A 22,040-nucleotide genomic window follows, 5' to 3' on the forward strand; every position below is an offset into this window, starting at 1 on the left:
AATTGCATCGGGTTATTGTGAAAGCAGTCACGAGTTGTTCCAATAATACAATTAATTGTATATAATTGTATATTATGTTTTAACCGACTCGGTGTATAAAATTTCAGTATATTTTCGATATGTTTGTTAAACCTAAAAACCGTTAGGCCAGTGTGCAAAGTCGATTATTTCCATGCAATTTTTTTATTATGAATTTATTTACTTTAAAGTAGGTAGGTATTACGTACCCACCGGGCCCCCAAATTATTTCATTTTCTCTAACAGTATGGCCAGCGTAATATCTTTTGTGCCATCCTAATATGTGTTTACCAGCAACAAAACTTGCAGAAGTCAGCTGTCGTAGTCAATCTATGAAAGTTTTTCATTTCAAAAATAACTTTCGCAATTTCTTGCGCGAGTGGTCAAACTGTAGAAGCAGCAAACCTTTTGGGCAAACCTTTTTTTATATTAAAACTTGCAAAAATGTACATTGACATTAAAATAACAGCTGCCTCCTGCAAGTTTTATTGCTAGTGGATACAAAGCCTTCAGTAATAGGGATTGAGGTTAATGCGACATCGTTCGTTATAAAAACCGCATATTATTTCTCGTTGACTAGGTATTTTTATTAATTCTTAGGAATTTCGATGAACGTCAGTGGGTCAATGTCACCGTATTTATAACAGTACATACTAGTTCTTGACGTCATACTTTATTTATCGTACACGCATGCACAAGCGAGCTACGGCTTGCGACTTCGGTCGCTAAGCAATTTTTTTCATTACAAATTCTGCCTGTTACGAAGATTAACTCGATTAAACAAACTTTTAACAATGGATACTTCAGTTTTTAATCACCTGCAATCTATTATGATAACTCATTGATTTCCAGGACAAAAAGAAGCCTATGTCTTCCCCGGGATACAAGCTATCTCTGTCGTTCTATCGTTTAAACGGGTGAGCCTTTGAAAATCCCATGGGAACTCTTTGATTTTCCGGGACAAAGAGTACCTTATGTCCTTCCCAGGGATGCAAGCTATCTTTGTATCTTTTGTCAAAATCGGTTAAACAGATGGGCCGTGAAAAACTAGCAGACAGACAGACACTTTTATAATATTAATATGGATATTACCTAAGTAGATTTATAGTAGGTAGTATTTCTGTTTTTTTTCAAGGGTAAGTAACTTTAAATAACAAAATGCGTACCAAACGTAAGTTTGCAATGAATAGAATAGAATAGAATAGAATGTTTTTTTTATTCATGTAAACTTTTTACAAGTGTTTATGAATAGTCAGGTAGTTTTAATTTACCACTGGTTCGGAACGCCGTTCCCACCGAGAAGAACCAGCAAGAAACTCGGCGGTTGCTCTTTTTAATTTTTCAATTTACAATGTTATTATAGTACCATACTATACAAGCCATTGCAGCCCCGTGCATTGCTGGAGCGAGTCAAATCCAAGCTTTTTTATCGTTTACATCCTAGAATAAGGGGGATTCCAACATCAATGGTTTACATAGTCTGCGACTGTATAATATGCTTTTTTTAGGAGCATACTTTAAACACATTTTTTAAACTTGTGTAAAGGCAAGTCTAAAATAACAGATTAGATTAATCAGTTAATAGATTATTTGCATGGTAGGTACCTACACTTACTTTGAATGAGTGACTAAAATTAATAACATATTTCCTTATCAAAGTTTGTATGCGTCAACTCTAAAATCCCGCAATATCTCTAAATGTAGGTAGGTACCTTCTTAAAATATATTATATTATGTTACATAAATATATTATATATAAATAAATTACTTTGATTTTTATTTTTAAATAGGTATAGCAGTTAAGTAATTATTTTGTTCGCGATTCTTTTGATAATAATGTCATCTGTTCACATGTAGTTATGAAGTAAGTATCTACTTACCTACTTTGTTTTAACCTAGTGAGACAGTTAAGTAATATTCACTTACTTAACTAGGTAATATCTCGATGGCATTGTATGCACGAAGTCTGTTGAAACGTAAAACAAATATTACACACACCAAAAATAGTATCACCATCCGTCCCGCTCTCGAGGGATTGGTCTGGTTTTTTTTGGAACACAGGCGGGTTTTTATTAATTCCACAGGCCACACATATAGTTTGCGGCAGGTGGAGATGGCAATCGGGGTATGAGGCGGGGGGACGCCCCGCACACTCACACGTTTCCCGCGCTATCCCGCACCAGGTTAGCGCGGGAGCTGTGCGGGTGTTCGGGGCGTCACCACCCCGATTGCCATATCGACCTGTCGCGAACTATACCTATATTTGCGAATGGAAATACCCCGCAGTGTTCTGGGAACGTAGTCTATAGGAGACTTTTTCGTAGTTAATTATTTTGTGTGTTGGTGTTTATTTCTGTTAGGTACATTGTATTGAGTTATGACCATATTTTATTACGTAGAAAAAAAACCGGCCAAGTGCGTGTCAGACTGGCATACTGAGGGTTCCGTACTCGGGTATGTTTTCCGACATTTTGATCGATATATCAAAAACTATGATGCGTAAATAAAAATCTGTTTTAGAACTCACAAGTGACGCCCTTTCATATGATATCCCACTTGATATAGTTATCTTACTTTGAAAATTGGAAACACTAATAATTATAAGTTCATGGCCGCAATTTAATTTTTTTGGTGTGGTGTAACCACAAATTCACGGTTTTCCCCTTACGGCAGCTATAAAACCTACCTACCTGGCAAATTTCACGATTCTAGGTCAACGGGAAGTACCATGTAGGTTTCTTGACAGACAGACATACAACAAAGTGATCATCAGCCAAAACTTAGTGAAAACAGAAAAGCTAGTTTAAAATAAATATAAGCTCGAATTTAAAATGTACGTCCTGATTTGGTTAATTGAAAGATGGTCCCCTCTGATCAAACAGTGTAAAGTCTAAAGTTGTATCTACTTACGTCGCAACACCAAGCACAATCGGTGACATGACATCGTTTAGCAGTTAAGTAATCTGGGGGACTTATCTGATAAACTATCTGGTACTTCATATATAGTGATAACTGATAAGTTATGATAACATACCAAACTAATAACATCATTTTAAGTAATTTCCTTTCAAAACGCATATCATTTATCAATCCAATCCAATCCATCAGCCTGTTTGCGTCCAGTGCTGGACATAGGCCTTTCCAAGAGCACGCCACCAAACACGGTCCTCAGCCTTCCTCATCCACCCGCTCCCCACCACCTTACAGCGCAGGGCTGTAGGCTATTTCGCACCAGTGACGCTGCTGCCCGTCTCTGGTCTGTGTTATTTAAAGCCAAGCCATTTGGAATGGTTATCCCGCCATTCTTCGGTCGTCATATCCTCGTTCGCTGATTTGCAGGGGGCACCGCGTGCAGGTGAGGTTGACAATTGGGGTGTTAAGATGTTAGTGCACCCCCTTACCCCCCCTTTATCATCATATCATTTATGCTTTCTAATTATTGAGTACTTAACTAATCACTAGATGAAGCCCTCGACTTCGTCCGCGAAGATTTAGTTTTGTATAAAATTGAATATCGGTGGTTTCAGCAAGACTACCATTTCTGGGATAAAAAGTAGCCTACTTATATCAGTTTTCGGGATGCAAGCCGTTTTTAACCAAATAGATGATGCCCGCAACTTCTGCTAAGTGAATTTAGACTTTTTATAGACCCCTTGGCAACTCTTTGATTTTTCGGGACAAAAAGTAAACTATTTCCGCCCCGGTATGCAAGTTATCACAGTTAAACGAATGAGCCGTGAAATGCTAGCAGATAGACAGACACTTTCGCAATTATAATATCACTAGTTTTTGCCCGCGACTTCGTTCGCGTGGACTGAACAAATTTCAAACCCCTATTTTACCCCTTTAAGGGTTAAATATTCAAAAATCGTTTCCTAACGGATGTCTACATCATAGTAGCCATCTGCATTCTGCATGCCAAATTTCAGCCCAATCCAGAAGGTTTAAGCTATACATTGATAGACTAGTCGGTCAGTCAGTTAGTCAACTTTTACTTCTATATATATGTAGGTACTTGGATGTATGGAAAGTATGGATAGTATGGATAAACTGCCATACCTACCTTATATGTCATCCGGTTTTCGTCTAAATTACTGCATCACTTCCTACGAAGTGAGATGAATAAAACCTACAGTGAATGACTTAAACTTTTATTTAAATAAAATCAAGGGTATGCGATCACCTTATAAGACTCGTGCAGAATAAAGATCTCCCAGAATATGTTCTTCGCATGAATATCGTATTTGCACAGTTTAACTTACAAAAGAGTAAGATATTCTTATAAGCAATTTCATATTCTCAAAAGCAGAAACAAAGTTTGGTAATACAATGAGAATATTTCTGAAAACTAGACGTATTTGCTAGGCCCGTGAAAGTTTATATGAAATCTACGGTACAGAGTACCTACTAACGCGTATAAGGTGAACTACAAAGTTTAAGTTAAATACTTTATATGAAAATCTCAGTTGCTATTTCCGAATTATTTGACTTGCTTATATCTACTCTAGCTTATGCTTGCGACTTCGTCCGCGTTAACTACATAAATTTCAAACCCTTATTTCACCCCCTGAGGACTTGAATTTCCAAAAATCCTTTCTTAGCGGATGCCTACGTCATAATAGCTATCTGCATGCCAAATTTTAGTCCGATCCGCCCAGTAGTTTGAGCCATATGCCTTGATAGATCAGTCAGTCAGTCCCTTTTCTTTTTATATGTTTAGACTAACATCATTCTGTCTATATTGCCTAGTCTCTTAGTTAGTCTTATGTGGACCTGCGATCCCACCGCATTATCCATAGAAAACTCCTATCATTATTGTGAATAATGAAAAGGGGTCACAACACTAAGCAATGATGAATACAACACAGAGGACTAACTTTTTACTAAGTACATCATCATGATCAATCCATCGCCGGCTCACTACAGAGCACGGGTCTCCTCTCAGAGTGAGAAGGGTTTTTTGGCCATAGTCTACCACGCTGGCCATGTGCGGATTGGTAGACTTCACCATAGAGCAGAAACAAAGAGGAGTTGGCCTAAGCAACTGTGCACTGTGATTTTCAACTAGGTCCTGACGTCATCACTGTGGGCGGGGCCTTAGTTAGTATGCTGTCTGCGTTCGTCAGGTTCACATATATTGAGACTCGTATTATCGGTGTGTTTTCGCGTTTTTAAGAACAAAAGGATGAAGTGTTGTGTTTTATCGTGTCAAAGTTATTCAGACAGACGTTCTGATGCTATGAATGGTATCACATTTCATTTGTAAGTAATTTTATACGTAATTATTAAAATAGTTCTAGATTATTGACATCTAGTGTGAGATAGCTGAACTATGTAGTGACATCAATATATCGATGTTAGGTCGCTAAGCGAGTAGTTTTGCTACTAACCCGCAGATGGAAAATTGAGAAGTGGGCGGCGTTCCACAACCCCTCACCCCGCAAAATGTCACTCGATATTTCATAGGGAAATCTTAATACAACATCTCCTCTTTGTTTCTGCTCTATGGACTTCACACACCTTTGAGAACATTATGGAGAACTCTTAGGTATGCAGGTTTTTCTTCACGATATTTTCCTTCACCGTTAAAGCAAGTGTTATTTAATTACTTAAAACGCACAAAACACCGAAAAGTTAGAGGTGCGTGCCCGAGATCGAACACCCAACCTCCGATTGGAAGGCAGACGTCCTAACCACTAGGCTATCACAGCACTCAGTACGTAATCAAAGCCAATTGTTAAAAAACAATAGGCACGTTAATACGATAGGTTTAAATTAATCAAAATGCGTTAGTATCAAACGTTATCCCGAGGACTGACAAAGTAAAGTCAAAATTTACATCGAACAAAAAACATTGAATTACTTTATACAAACAAAATCCCCTAAATTGGTCGAACAATTGCGTTGGAATGAAACGTTCCTATTTTCATTTCCGGCGAAGTCTGTTTAAATATTTTCAGCAAAAATAAAATAATTTGAAAGGGATTCACATTGTTTTGAGGCATTGAGTTATAATAGACCATAGAGTTGCAGTCCTCATATCAGAGGTTCAGACTCCTGTATCCTTATCTATCAAACATCAGTAAGCTACAAAGTAGTCAATCCTAATTATTTCCATAAAATAGAGCAACCCAGATTATAGGGATCGAAAAAGTAATAATTATTGTAAAAACAAAATAGTTACTTAAGCATATAATAAGGGCAGTTTTTAACCACCAATACTATTCGCTTTAGTTTTTGGAAAAAAAATCTGGAAATTAGGAAAATATATGTACATTCTATGTTTGTTTAGTAACCAGTGTTTATGTTTTTGAAAAGTGAAAGAAGGACCTATTATTTACGTGTAAAATTATTAAGTTAACCAATTCCAAGGTAAAATTATCATCATCATCCTTAACCGATAGAAATCCCGTCCCCTGCTGGGTAGGTATAGGTATTTACTCTCTTGTAGCGTCTTCCTTACGCCACGGTCCTGCACCGCCTAAAATCAGCAGCTTCTTGTGACTCGTTTGGTAAAATAAATGATTGGTCAAATACACGACTCTTGTTAATGAATTTAGACCGGAAATTACCACCTCTAGTATATGACACCTCTCTGTTTTGAGGTATTAATTTACTCACAGGCGTGGGAGTTAGGACGTGGGACACATTTCAAGCTCGTTATGATTGCGTTTTGTTTTAAGCTTTTTGATCTTATTTATAGCCTCCCTTTTTTCGTTTTTTTTCAACTTTTATCTTACTAAGGCACATATTTCGAAAAACCGATAGGCGTTGGGGTCCCAAGGTGCTAGAATGATGACCTCTCACCGCAACGAGTTGCAGGGAGCCGCTGGATTCAGGCGGCGTAAGACCGCGGCGTATAGAAGTCCATACAAGAGACCTATGCCCAGCAGTGGACGTCCATTGGTTGATTATGATGATAATGATGAAGCCATTTTCTAAACGGAATTAAGGTAAGCAGATGCTTAACATCAAAATGATTCGTTACTCAAAATTAGGAAACTATAGGAGTGCTTGCAAATTGTTGCAAATACTCAGCATAATCAGTACCCATATTATAAGTGCGAAAGTGTGTTTGTTTGTTGGTTTGTCCTTCAATCATGTCACAACGGTGCAACGGATTGACGTGTTTTTTTGCATGGGTATAGATAAATACCTGGAGAGTGATATATACATACCTATAGGCGACTTTTTATCTCGGAAAATCAAAAAGTTTCTACGGAATTTAAAAAAAAAAAACTAGTTCCACGCGGACGAAGTCGTGAGCATCAGCTAGTCCCAAATAAACATTTCCTTTCTTCTTTCAATGTCCTGATGCCGGGAAAAACCAGAGTTTCCATTAGCTAACTTTAGTTAAGCCCACTCAAAGTCTTTAACATTTTGCTATCTTAGCCAAGGCTTATAAACAAAAGTTGCGAGTTGCCGAAAAGTGGCCCATTTAAATGCTTCGTAGGGGTTTCATTGGACGATCAGTTTCCGTTAATCCGTTTTCGCATCAATTCGTTAAAATTCACGAGTAACTAGCTTATGAACGCGACTTTTACCTACCCCCTATTTCATCCCATTAGGAGTTGAACTTCCAAAAATCCTTTCTTAGCGGATGTCTAAGTCATAATATTATGTAGTTGCTGCTTGCCAAATTTCAGCAAAAACCATTCCTGTAGTTTGAGCTGTGCGTTGATAGATCAGTCAGTCAGTCAGTCAGCTTTTCTATTTTTATTTAGATTTAGATGAACGATCAATAACTGATGGAGCAGCTGCTTTTGTACAATAAAGTACCTACTTACTTACTTAGTTATTTGAAGAAGAAAAACATGGTTTTTTTCGTAGTTTAAGTTTTCATTTCTGTCGGCAGTCCCTACTGACTTCCTTGCCCACTGGTGGCTCCATACAGTGAATTTTTAAATTTCTAATCCTCCTAAATATTAACTATACTGAACTACTAACGCTATAACTTCCTTATGTACCTACGTCTTAATCAAGTTATGTACTTAAATACGCTGAGCTTCTCAACAGCTCTAACATAACAGCAAATCACCTTTGCATAGTTTCCTTTGACTATAACTTATGATATTCTACACATATATAAAGTCACCCACTTAATTTAGCTAGGTAATATGAAACACTATCTCATACAAGGACTTACTTTTGCACTGGTAATTTCACCGCATTTTGAATCAGCAGTAATATTATATGAAAGGTATACTTTTCATACACTTCTCTATATAATTTATATTTACCGAGTGGAACTTTGCTTTGAATATTTCAATTTATGACTAATTATTTATTTATTTTATTTTGTATAAGTTATGTTCGAGTCACTTGACTGAGGATTTTAACTAACAAGCTAGAGAGCAACTTGTATTTGCTACATTAACTTCGACGGTAGAGCTATAAAGCTCAAAGGTGTGTAACGTTCAAATATAATATTTAATTAAACTATTTTAGGTAGATACTTATATTTTATTATACTTAAATACCGACCTATACTTAATATTAATAATTAAGTAAAATTATAAATATTTAAAGCAGGTAGGTATTTATTTGTTTAATTTGATTATTTTTTTGCCTTTAGTATCTTCATAGATAGTACTACTTAATTTGTATGATTTGTCTGAGGCCCTTTTAAGGAATAATTGATAAATAAATAACTAGCCAATCTTAATAATAAGTTTATTAATACCTTCTAGTTATTAAATGTTACTAACCATTACCTAACTTAGTTAGCTTGAAGAGGCATTTTTAAATAAAAAGACTATAGGTAGTACTGTTGACTGAAGATACTAATAAATAAATATTGAAATGAGTAGTCATTTACCACTAGTTAAATATAACATAATAGCTCTTTTTATAAGTGATAAACCTTAGATGGAGGACCCTACAAGCTGTTTATTCGTATAATTAAAACAACCTTGTATAAAAGTTGTATTCAGTATAGTTTTAAATAACGCAACTCGTAAAATAATCGCTGCTTTTGTAAGGCGAGAAAACACTAGAAATTCCTTAATTGCGCCAGTTCTTAATGAGTTTGCGACGGAAGGTTCAAACGGGTAAAAGTAGGATTGCTCTTGTACGATGGAGTTGTTCTATGCTCTCAATTTCACTTTATTTCTATTTAAAGTATGGCCTCATTTTTACATTAAAAAAATTGGTCAAATGCGAGTCAGGCTCGCGCATCGAGGGTTCCGTACTACAGTCGTATTTTTTTGTCATTTTGCACGATAAACCAAAAACTATTGTGTATAAAAATAAATAAAATGTACAGGTAAAGCCCTTTAATTTGATACCCACTTGGTATAGTAATTTACTTTGAATGATGAAAATACTAATTATTTGTTCAATCAAAACACATTTTAATTTTTTTTCTTGTGATGTGAACACAAATTCGAGGTTTTCAGATTATTCTCCTAATGTCTGATATAAGACCTACCTACCTGCCAAATTTCATGATTCTAGCTCAAGGTCCCTACTATTTAACTTATACTCTGAACACGTTATCAAAGATGCTCTAGAAGATATCGCATTAGGAATTATTGTGAATGGGCAGGTGATTAATAACCTACGTTATGCTGACGATACTGTCCTAATAGCCTCCACACAACAAGACCTACAAGAAATAGTTAATAGAGTAAACGAGTGCAGTAATAGGGTGGGGTTAAGCATGAATGTGTCAAAAACAAAGTATATGGTTGTTTCAAGGAAGCCACAGTTGCCGTCACAAATACAAATCGGACATAACATCTTGGAGAGAGTTGACAAATACAAATATCTTGGGTCATGGCTAACAGACTCGTGGAAAAGTGACACTGACATCCGGGTTCGCATTGAAATTGCTCGCACATCATTTATGAAGATGAAGAAAGTTCTTTGTGGTCGCCAACTTTCTCTAAAACTCCGTATCAGACTCCTGCAATGCTACATTTGGCCCGTAGTTCTATATGGTTGCGAGGCATGGACCCTAGTGGAGGACTTACGGAAAAAGATCGAAGCCTTCGAAATGTGGACGTATCGCAGGATGCTCCGCATAAGCTGGACGGCTAAAGTATCCAACGCTGAGGTTCTTGCCCGGATGCAGAAAAAGACCGAGTTAGTTAAAACCATCAAGCAGCGTAAGATCTCGTACCTGGGCCATATTTTGCGACACAATAGGTACCGCCTGCTGCAGACAATCATGATGGGTAAAATAGCTGGGAAAAGAGGGGTGGGAAGAAGAAAGAAGTCATGGCTACGTAACATCAGGGAGTGGACTGGCATTAAAACAGTCGGAGAACTATTCCGCCTAGCCATGGACAGGGAGAAGTTTAAAAAACTGACAGCTGACCTTCAGTAATGGAGAGGCACTAGAAGAAGAAGAAGCTCAAGGTACCCAGTAAGTTTCTTAACAGACCGACAGACAGACAACAAAGTGATCCTATAAGGGTTTCGTTTTTCCTTTTGAGGTACGGAACCCTAAAAAGCTAAATTTAAACCTCATATTGAAACTAGTCTACTAGGCTCTTATTTTCTATCATTTAAATTTCTAATCTTCTGCGCCTTTTTGACCGAACTTTCTCATGAAAAAGTTTTATTGACCCGACTTAACAGAGAATGAGATAGAATAATTAATTCTACACGAAACACGAGTGCGAGCACAGTAAGTGTAATGAATTGATTAAGTAAGTACAGAAAAAAAGGTTTTGAAAGCGGAACGGAAAAGAGCTTAGCCATTACAAAATTTTATGAAATAGGATGAGATAGCTTTTCAAAAAATTAAAACCGACTAAGTGCGAGTCAGACTCGCGTACTGAGGGTCCCGTATTACAATCGTATTTTATCGACATTTTGCATGATAAATCAAAAACTATGATGCATAAAAATAAATAAAAATGTGTTTAAGAATATACAAGTGAAGCCCTTTCATAAAAGATACTCCACTTGATATAGTTACCTTACTTCGAAAATTGTAAATACTAATTATTAGTTTATGACCACAATTTAATTTTTTTTGTGTGATGTGACCACAAATTCACGGTTTTCAAATTTTTCCCCTAAAGCCAGCTATAACATCCACCTACCTGCCAAATTTCATGATTCTAGGTCAACGGGAAGTACCCTGTAGGTTTCTTGACAGACAGACAGACAACGAAGTGATCCTGTAAGGATTCCGTTTTTCCTTTTGAGGTACGCAACCCTAAAAAAATGGGAAATTGATGATGAGTATACGAGTATAAGAACATTATTGGGATTTCCAATTTAAATCCAAAACCAATTTAATCCCCCAAAACCCCTCTCCTGCCTACGGCCTTGAATTATTCAATCTATCTTTCGTTTGCTCTTGTAAGGCGAGCTATTGTACACATTATGTTATTTTATAAGCTCGACATCAAAGCTGTTATATCGCTTAGGCTCGGTCGAACCGAGATGGCTATCGGGGAGGGAACGCCCTGCACACCCACACAGCCCCCGCGCTAACCCGGTGCGGGCGAGCGAGGGTGACGGGGAGTCCCCCGCCTGCCATACCCCGATTGCCATCTCGACCTGTCGCGTACTATAGTTTTCATGTCATAAAGGAGGCCGGAAGGCGTCACATTAGATTTGGCAATCGAATTGGGTATTTTTGACTAAGTACATCTAAAATAAATTATTTCTCAGTGATTATTAAATAGAGGGTCTTCCAAAATACATAAAATCCACGTCCTTTGTTGGTTTTAAGTGTAATAACCATTTTAAATTATCGATAAAACTAAAAAAAGCACGTCAAATGATTATGACGTCACACCGGTATTTCATAGAATCTCGCATAATAAGCGCGCGTTTTGACGTTTGATAAAAAGTTACTGATTTGACTAGTTGTCAAATACCGAATAATAATTAGTCAAGTACTGAAATAGTTCGTCTTCTCTTTTCGATTAGGGATTTGTTGGAAAACTTTTTACAACTATTCAGGATAAATCTTGTGACTTAGTTTGGACATGTCTATCTTACTAATCGAGTTGGCGGCCTTAACTTTGGAAAGAATTAGATTTTAGCTTGTGATTTATTTACAAGTTTTATGATGTGGTTACTTTATGTACTTTTTAAACAACCTAAAGTTCTTTTTACGCCAGAGCACCATAAATAGTGCGGCATTGTGTTACAATGTAGCAAGAATATTATCAACAGACTGTCGTACCGTAATATTCCTCTCGGCATAAAATAGATTATCGCATGCTGCTTAAAAGGGCCTTTGTGCACACATCCGTGATTTGACGGATCCGTGAAAAGAATACGAACGTATTTGTATGACCGCCACTTCGAAGAATCACGGATACGAATTACGAACCGAACAAGGATGAGTGCACAAAGGCCCTAAAGCCGTATAATGTTAACTAGCAGCATGCCTCATTATTGCATGTTGTTGCTTCAGCGTGAAGTAGCCTCAAGATTTCATGCCGTAGGTACGTCGTACAACTTGGGAGTGTTCGTGTTCGTACGATGTTTGTTCGTACGAATGAATGTACACCTATTCTTTGTCTCTAAAATTTAGTTGTGCTCAGAATCACTACCTACCAATAAAATGTAATCTTCAACATAGAAGCTAATAAAGACATCAGCTTCTTCATTACGGAACAGTAAAATTGGATTAAACAATCGGTACCTCGTCTTCATCTGAAGCAGGACTCGATATTCTAATTGCAGTAAGTTTGATTTGAGATTGTTCTACAAGTTTTCTATTAGATAAGCTCTAGGATAGCTATGTATCTTCAGTTACTTAGGTACTAACTTATATACAATAATTTACTACGGAGTGCGCTTCATCATCCTACTGCTGGGCATAGGTCTCTTGTAGGGACACACCACGGTCTTGTGGCTCGCTAATTCGTAGAGCTATGTCGGTCAATATGGTTCTCATACGGATTACCTCGTTACGGATTTTGTCCATCAGAGAGATACCCAACATACCGCTCCATAAGGATAGGGTATAGTGAAGAAATAAATTTTCATACATTTAAGGTACTGCTTTGTAGTAGTACTTACATAACAAGCCTACTCAGTTACAAGAATTATGCATTGAAGCATTACCATAACTCCTGGTCCAATCCAGAGCGCCGTTGTTCTGTCAGATGGTGAAAGTTCGGTATAATCATCAGCTATGCGCAATTCCTTGAGTTAGTTGTCAGGGGCACAATGGAGCTGCGTAATTGGGTTAGCAATCGTGCTCTTGGATGTATAATAGTTCTATTCGCTAATTTGATATCTTGATTCCAGTTTGGGATTGAATCTCTGCTAGTTACGCAATAAAGGTTTAACCCCATACTAGTTGACGTTGTATAACGGTTGTTTAGACTTTAGTTTAACAATGGTGCCGATTCTGTTGTCTTTCTCTAAACTCAATTTAGAGTGTCTCCATCTTTTTCTTTTTAATATTGCTAATAAAGGACGTAACATGAATTTTACATATAAAGACTATATTTTAGTGCGCGCTACAAACTTAAACAAATTGGTTCACGATTAGCAGCTAAAGTCACGATGTTTGACAGCTCTAAATTAAATTTAAGACTGTCAAACTGTGTCTGTTCTTTTCATATTACATTAGTTAGTAAGAAGAAGATGCAAATACTCTAAAATTTAGATGTGCTCGTTTTTTCGACATTTTGCACGATAAACCAAAAATTGTTGTACGCAAAAATTAATAAAAATAGAATGTACAGGTAAAGCCCTTTCATAATATGATACCCCACTTAGTATAGTAATTTTACTTTGAAAATAATAGTATTTGTTTTTGATTACATTTTTTTTGTGATGTGCTTAACCACAAATTCACGTCTTTCGGATTTTTTTCTTTAACTTGTGTTATAAGACCTACATACCTGCCAAATTTCAAGATTCTAGGTCAACTGGAGTTAGGTACCCTATAAGTTTTCTTGACAGACACGAAAGACAGATGGAGAGACAGACAACATAAGTGATCCTATAAGGGTCCATTTTCCTTTTGAGGTACGGAACCCTAAAAAAAGCCGATGGTATTACACTACGGCGTGCAACATGCGTCAGTGTACTTAAGCCGTAACCACCGGAATTTCTAAATATACACGGATAATTATTACTCGACGCTTCACCCTTACAAAAGCCGGCTAATTAATTTAGTTCAGCTTCCAACGTCAGTCACTCGGGATTGTCAAACGGATACATTATTAAATGATACACGCGGGGGGTTTTACTCCCGGCTGAAATTCGGTTTGACGGCTTCAAAGCTAATGAAGCAAAGCCACAGGAAGGGTATTAATTTTATATATAGACTAGCTTTTTCCCACCCTAGGACAAGGTTTCCTAAAGATCTCATTGGATTTCTCGGAATAGCTCAAAAACCTTTCTTAGTGGAAGTCTGCGGTATAGAATGGAACCTACAGGCAAAATTTTAAGACTAGGTAAGTAATATAGTAGCTAAAATAACCCAAGCGCTTTCCCAGCCCTTTCCATACAAGCCTCCATTTTTATTTGGTTCTAATTTGAATATTGACTACAATCAAACTCAATAATACTTTCATGACACGTTCTACAAAAGAATACTTATCTATATCTGTGATTTTCAAGATTTCTGTAAAAATGTGTAAGTAATAGTTTAACTAGTAACTAGTAAAACTAGACGATGATTTGCACATGATTTATTTATTTACTTTCATTATTTTTATTTATTTTATCTCTATAACAAATATAGATATTTACATAGGTTCTTAACACTCTTAAGTCTTCTTTGTTCGCGTGGATTTAAGTTTTAAAATGCTATATAAACTATTTAATTTAACTTTAAAACGAAGATAATTATTATACATACCTATTGTGATTTGTTACAAGGGTGACATGTTCTGATTGAACAAACCCTTTAATAAAGAGAAAAAAAAAAGTTTTAAAATATTTGGCAACTCTAATTTTCCTAAATACATATAAAGTAGCCTATGTCCATTGCGTATGTCTGTCTCCGAGATGCAAGCTATCTTTGTACCAAACAAATAATGCCCTTGACTTCATCCACGTGGATATAGGTTTTTATCCTACACAATCTGACCTTAATAAATCCTATACTATCCCACGACTGGGCGAAGGCCTCACTCCGATTTTTCCACAACTCCCTATACTGTGCCGCTTCGGGGCATCCACTCGAGCGAAGCCTGGGAGAGTCTAGTAGAGGCTAGTCACTACCTCACTGCCCATATTATAAATGCGAAACTGTGTTAGTTTGCTGGTTTGTCCTTCAAACAGAAACACTTTCGCATTTATATTAATAAATAAGTAATCTTACGTTTGTATAGTGAGCGCTGGGGAGCGCGTTATGAAAACTTTTCTTAACCTACTCCACTATTTATAAAGGACAGATGAAAGTTAGGAAACCTTACACGCAAAACCGCAGACAACCAGACTCCATAAAATAAACGCAAGTTGCTACAACCGCTAAATGGCGCAAAGTTCTCGCTAAGACTATAAATTTCACTCCGCTCGGCTTAGGGCACGGTCTTTTGATATTTCACGGCTTCTACGAAGTGCCATTTTTAGAAGCACATTGTGGCTGATTGCTGATTCCATTGTACACAATCTCTAAACTAAACTAAAATGGCACGCCTAAATCTATTGCTATCCCTTTCATAACGTTGCTTGCGGAAAAGTATGGCACTAGATTCAGACCTGCTAATTTAGTTTAGTTTAGAGATTGTGTACAAGAGAATCGGCCCCATTGTGGCTAATTCCTTTGTACACAATCTCTAAACTAAACCAAAATATCACGTCTAAATCTATTGCTATCCCTTTCATAATGTTGCTTGCGGAAAAGGAAAGCACTAGATTTAGACCTGTTAATTTAGTTTAGTTTAGAGATTGTGTACTAGAGAATCGGCCCCATTGGCGCCGATTCTGTTGTCTTTCTCTAAATTAAATTTAGAGAATCTGCATCTTTTTCTTTTTAATATTGCTAGAAAAAGGACGGAACAAGAATTTTACATTTAAAAACTCTAAATTTTAGTGCACGCCATGAATTTAAACCATAGGCTCGCGACTGGCAGCTAAAGTCACGAGGTTTGACGGCTCTAAATTAAACTTAAAACTTTCAAACTGTGTCTGTCCTTTTCATATTATATTAGTAATAAGAGGATACGAATGCTCTAAAATTTAGTTGTGCTCAGAATCAGTAGGTACCATTATTGAAATAAGATTCAAATGTCTCGAAATTTTCTGTTATATTTCATCTTAGAATAGATCGAATTGAATAGGTTTGAATATAAACTGCCATTGGTACACTCAGCAACATTTATAGGAACCAATATTATATATACGTATTACGTTCATATTGCACGGGGTATAAAATCCGTTCTCGCTGATGATAAGTAGTAGCTTCAGTAGAATGGGATAAGCAGTCAAAATGTACAACTAGTTTTTAGACTATTAATCAAAATGGAAACAACCAAAGTAACGAAACTGAAAGAGAAGTATTTTCTTTATGCTGCAAACGTAGAGCTGAAATTAAACTACATAACTGACTACACGGACTAAAATTAAATGACTTAAATTATCGGACAGTTCTAGTCAACCCGACCACTTCGTTTTATAATGCCCATTTGAATGTGTGAGATTAAACTTGCGGTTTCAACTACGAAGCTAAAATTTTTCACAGGGAGAAAAAAATTAAAAACGTTTTGCATGCAGTGGAATGTGAGCGTAGCTTCTGTTAAATGTATTCAGACGATATGATATTTAATTTTGTTTTGCATTCTTTATTTAGGTAACTTTTATATAAGGTATTCTATTTCAGCACAAGAAAAAAGTCAGAGGTCCATGCATTTAATTCTATATACATTACTTCAAATAAATAATCCTACAAAGGTTTTACTTCATATAAACTTTTACAAGACGTGCTTTCGAATCGTCAAGTGAATCTACCATAATATTATATTATTTTACAAGCTGATCCCATCTCGGTTTCTCTCGGATCAATACTCTAAAATTCTTTTGGGTCACCAGATTTTAGAAAAGATCAAACAACATAAATCTACCTTAATACAAAAATAACAAAGCATAATTATAATCTATTGCGTTGTTCTTTAACCCTTTGGCTGACGACGGGCGATAAACAAACATATTTACCATTGGGGCAAGATATAAATTTACCACTGGGCCAGATTTAACATTGGGCCAAAAAGACCCAACAATCGGGGCACACAATCGAGAACATAACCACGATTCGACACGGGCAAGAGGGTTTTTTACTACCTAATAAAACTTCATACCACGCCAAGGGGCATTTTGGGTATTACTTATCAGTTATCATCGAATAAAATACCTATGGAGATATTTTTTGACTTTTCTAGTGTTCCAACTTAACCCTCATTAGAAAAGAATAAACCGGGTACTATTGCCGGTAAGTGGTTTTTTATTTTGCAGAATTGGGTTAGGAGTTCGGTTAATTCTAGATAGTTAAGATCAGCTTAAGAAATTATTTTGTACACTATTTAAGCAAGGTAAAGGTACTAAATAGCGGACACTAGTTATAGGGTTATTATAACTTTAATTAGTGTTCGGCAATATAATACTAATTATAATAATAAAAGCTTTATTTAATTCCATACAAAGTTTCAGTTAGTAAATACTTAAAATGAATATGATCAGTAGTTACTTAATATTATAAAATAAAATTATGGTTAGTATGTTAGTATTACAAATTATTTACTAAGTAGGACTATTATAATGTAAAATTGCTATTTTGTATGGACCCCCTTCGGGTAAAAGCCTCCTCCAAGGATTTCCACTATAATACTTAGTAGTAGGTATTTAGTACTTACAAATTATTAAGTGCTAATTTATAAGTACTTATTAATCTAATATGCATACTTATTTTATGTTAAGTAATTATAAAGTAGTAAAAGACGGTACTTTATTTGTGAAGCAATTACCTAAATACCTTAAGAAAATAGGTGGGCAACTATGTATATTACGTATAGTTATTTTGGTCTTATCTTGTTACCCCGGATAGGTAAATGCGAAGGTTGAAGAGGAGGTAGTTATCAGTACCCCGCTGTTAGCCCTTAACGTTTTCCGTTTTGGAGGTATACCTAATGCAGACCTTATCAGAGCCTTCAGACTGATTACATCTCTGACCTTTGTAAGTCATTTCGCGCGTGACGGCAGTTTGCGACAATGGTTTTTTCAACTCTTCTGTGTCAACTTCAAGTGTCACTCGCTTCAGTATTTACAAACTAACTTAATAATTCTACTACGATTGTTTGCTCATGGTATAGTACTTTAAATCATTTTTAGTTATGGAACCATGGGGTCCATCTCCATAGTCTATAGTGATATATTTTTTTTAAATTTTAGAGTAAGTACTTAAGTAGGTATTTGTGCAAGTGAGCCATAGTACTTAAATATTTTAAAATAACAGTGAAATACTAACTTAAGTTCTTAATTACTAAACTATAAATATTTAATAATTACTTACAAAGACATAATGTTATTTACTAGAACCTTTTATATCAACGATATCTGTTTTAATCTAACTACTTAAAACCTCGACGAAAGGGCTTGTTTTTATGTTATAGTAGAAGAAGAAATAGTTAAATCTGACCTATTTATACCATACCTAGTATTTGATATGCTTTGAATAAATTAATAGCTACAATTAAGTACTCAATTAAATATAACTGGATGATCACCAGATTAGAAACTAACCTTCGGTCTAGGGTTAATGATTAAGTAACTAATTATACTATACTTACTTACTGTCACTAAAGACAGTGATAATAACTAATAACCGGAACTGATGGCTTTATAGCTAACTTTGAACTGGTGAAAAATAAGTGTAGGCACGTGTAGATTTTTCAACCATACCTACTTGAATTATTTATTAGAGAATCTACACCTCCTGACAAGATTTGAGATGAGCCATGGGATGCCATAATATATAAGTATACTTAAGTACTCAATACCGGAAATTTGTGGCTCAAAATAAAAGGCTTCGTATTTTATCGCACGAAACCAAAATTTTATTTTATTTGAATATTTTGAGCCCTCTCGCCCAGTCTCTACGGGATGTCTATCATCCCGGAAATCTGTGGCGCTGAAAAACGTTTAAAAGTCTTCATTCAATTTTTCTTTAATCTGAACGGAAAATTGATAAATAAATTAGGCCGTTTCGGCAAAGCTCTTGTGGGACGCCTGTTAATATAATTCCGGAAAGCGGACATTTTGAAAACCTGTATTATCTTTTGAATCTTATTTTCGCTCACGAGGGGAGCAGAGGCGTACATTCATAAAGGCATAAAATAAGTTCCTACCCAAATTCTTACCTTGGCTTCAAACCCTGTATACTCCCTGTAAACTACTGGGTCGTTTGCTAGGGTCTTATAAATATGAGGTCCGTGATTCAATTCCCGGTAGGCAATCTATGATTTCTAAACTGTCTCTGCTGAATCTGGTGTGAAGTTTTTTTCTGTGTCTAGTTATCAGCTGACCAGACAAGACAAAGCGATTTGTAAACGTTTCGATAAGATTTCACGTGGATATCAATTAGCAGAATCTGATAGAAATATTCCTAATGGCTTGCCTGCCTTATTTTACATGATACTCTAGGTTTACACGTAGCCCATTTCCATACGAAAACTGCATCGTCACTTACCACCAGATGAGATCGCAGTCAAGGGCTAACTGCTCATAAAATGAAAAATTTAGTCGATAAATTAAGTAGGGGTAGTAATAATAATAATTGTGGAATTGGGAAACCTCCGCATTATTATCCCAAGAAAACCCCTACCATTATGTGATTAATGGAAAGATAATTATCATGACGCTTAGCCATGAGGAATATGACGCAGATATAAAATTTATAAGCGAATTATACTTTTAACAAGTTGTTACGGCACCATTTCCATTATCAGGTTCTGGCTATTAAATCTAATATTAAAAAATAAATTGTCCAATATCGTCCAATATTCCTCTTCAAAACTTCGCCAAAGTGCTTTCCGAAACGCCTCACGTGTCTAACTTTTACAATATGTTATCATTAATAGCAACATTATGGTATATCCTTCTCCTAAATCCCGGATATATCTCTTTGTAAAAAACGACCCCTTTTCATTTTCGTTATTTCCATCTTGATGCGGAAAGTCAGGCATTTTACTTATTTGCGTAATAATATAAGGGTCTTTCATATTAATACTGTCCTATAAATATATCAAAAAACAATATCTTATCAATATCGTTATTAATAGCCGCATTATCTATATCTTTACTACTATATCTATACTAGTCTATACTAATCTATACTAATCTATACTAATATTATAAATGCGAAAGTGTGTCTGTCTGTCGGTCGGTCTGTCAGTCTATCTGTCTTGCTAGTTTTCACAGCCCGACAGTTTAACCGATTTTGATGAAATTTGGTGCAGAGTTAGCTTACATCCCGCGGAAGGATAATAGGCTACTTTTTATCCAGTAAAATCAAAGAGTTACCATGGGATTTTAAAAAAACCTAAATCCACGCTGACGAAGTCGCGGGCTTCATCTAGAGTATTGTATTAATATTATATCATATGTGTCATTCTTTAATTCAGTAGACCGTGAACTTTTTTTCTCGCTGTTAGTTCTGTCTGTTATTAGTGCGTTTACCTTATATAGGTACAACATGAAAATGTCCACACTTGATTATTATTTGAGTAAGTAAGTAGGTACATACTGACCTACTCAAATAAAGTTTTAAAATTTGTATGATTCATGCGTTATTTCACACATTAAGTAAATATTTTGTACCTACTACGTTTCACGGTTAATATAAAAATGCACCTTGAAGTGAAGGCTTGCCTTATTAAACGCCGGCCATGACCACACGCGCCTCCAAATGAGGTCTTAATTAACGATTATTTTTTTCTGTTCTTAAATAGGTACTTACCTATTAAATTTCAATATAGTTTACGTAACTACCTAGGCGCCCATGAAATTTTATTAAAGTAAGGTCAATTTTTTAAATTTGATATGGACTGTGCTTACTAAATTTATTAGTTTCTAGTTGAAGTAAAAGGTTTTCAATATCACCCATAATATTATTTTGTAGTACCCTAGGTAAGTACGTGACCTCCATATTAAGTACCAAACCTGCCAGGAAGTCAAAACTCATGTACCTACTTAACCGAAACAAAAGGAAATAAATTATGAAATCGTTATAAAATGTTTTTTTATTTCAAACACCAACATCTGTAAAACGACTATTTAAAATATGCTAATCCTTGTAATAAATGTATAACTAAACATTTTATTCTGTTATTTGTATTATGAATGAATTATTAATCTCCTCATCATATTGTTTGGTAGTTCGGTACTATGCGGTACGCCACATTGGTCTTTGACCCTTAGAAATATCGTTAATAAACATTTATCTTTACTTAGGCTCTTTCATGCGTGACTGATAAAACACCTTTGCACTCATAGATATTCTAAAATAAATAGAAACACAATAGGTAGACGTTATACGTAATTCAGTAGTTAAACATCTTAACGGCTACTCACCTAGGTATAATATTGTAAAACAATATGCCGGTAAAGTAGTAAATCCACTCGTGGCTTGTTTGCACAACCTCAAAGCTTTGGTAACACACACGAACAGCACAGTTGGAGTTATATCACAATACATAAACACAAAACTTTGTCATGTTAACACAAAACACATCACTGAATTTCATAAAAGTTTCAAATACTTTCGAGGATCGAATGAGCGGCGAGGACTCGACGTTCCACTACACACCTCCACGTCACACCGCGATCGCTCGCAGACTGAGTGAATGTGATTGTTGATTGTTGAATGAATGGATCTAAATCTAGATTCGCATTAATTCTTGACAACGCAAAACACTAGCACGTTTAGTAAATAAAGTCATTAATTATTATTATTATCACTGTCATCTTACTCTTGATTAATATGATTACATTTTGCGCAAATAATGCGCAAACAGAATAGGTACGCTTCGGGCTGAAATTTGGCATGCAGATAGCTATTATGACATAGGAATCTGCTAAGAAAGGACTTTTGA

At 35.8% G+C, this 22,040-nt stretch overlaps 1 protein-coding gene across 3 annotated transcripts in view; it reads right to left on the reverse strand.

Annotated features, from left to right (window-relative positions):
- Positions 1-21,794, reverse strand: part of LOC117985799 (angiotensin-converting enzyme-like) — a 95,296-nt gene extending 73,502 nt beyond the window's left edge. For all 3 annotated transcript variants that reach the window (XM_069501498.1, XM_034972594.2, XM_069501497.1), the window contains exon 1: positions 21,520-21,794. The gene's annotated coding sequence lies outside the window, so the exon portion shown is untranslated. The remainder of the gene's footprint in view (positions 1-21,519) is intronic.
- Between the last annotated feature and the right edge of the window lie 246 nt (positions 21,795-22,040).

This window comes from Maniola hyperantus, chromosome 10 (genome assembly GCF_902806685.2).
Source record: "Maniola hyperantus chromosome 10, iAphHyp1.2, whole genome shotgun sequence".
Taxonomy (NCBI): domain Eukaryota; kingdom Metazoa; phylum Arthropoda; class Insecta; order Lepidoptera; family Nymphalidae; genus Maniola; species Maniola hyperantus.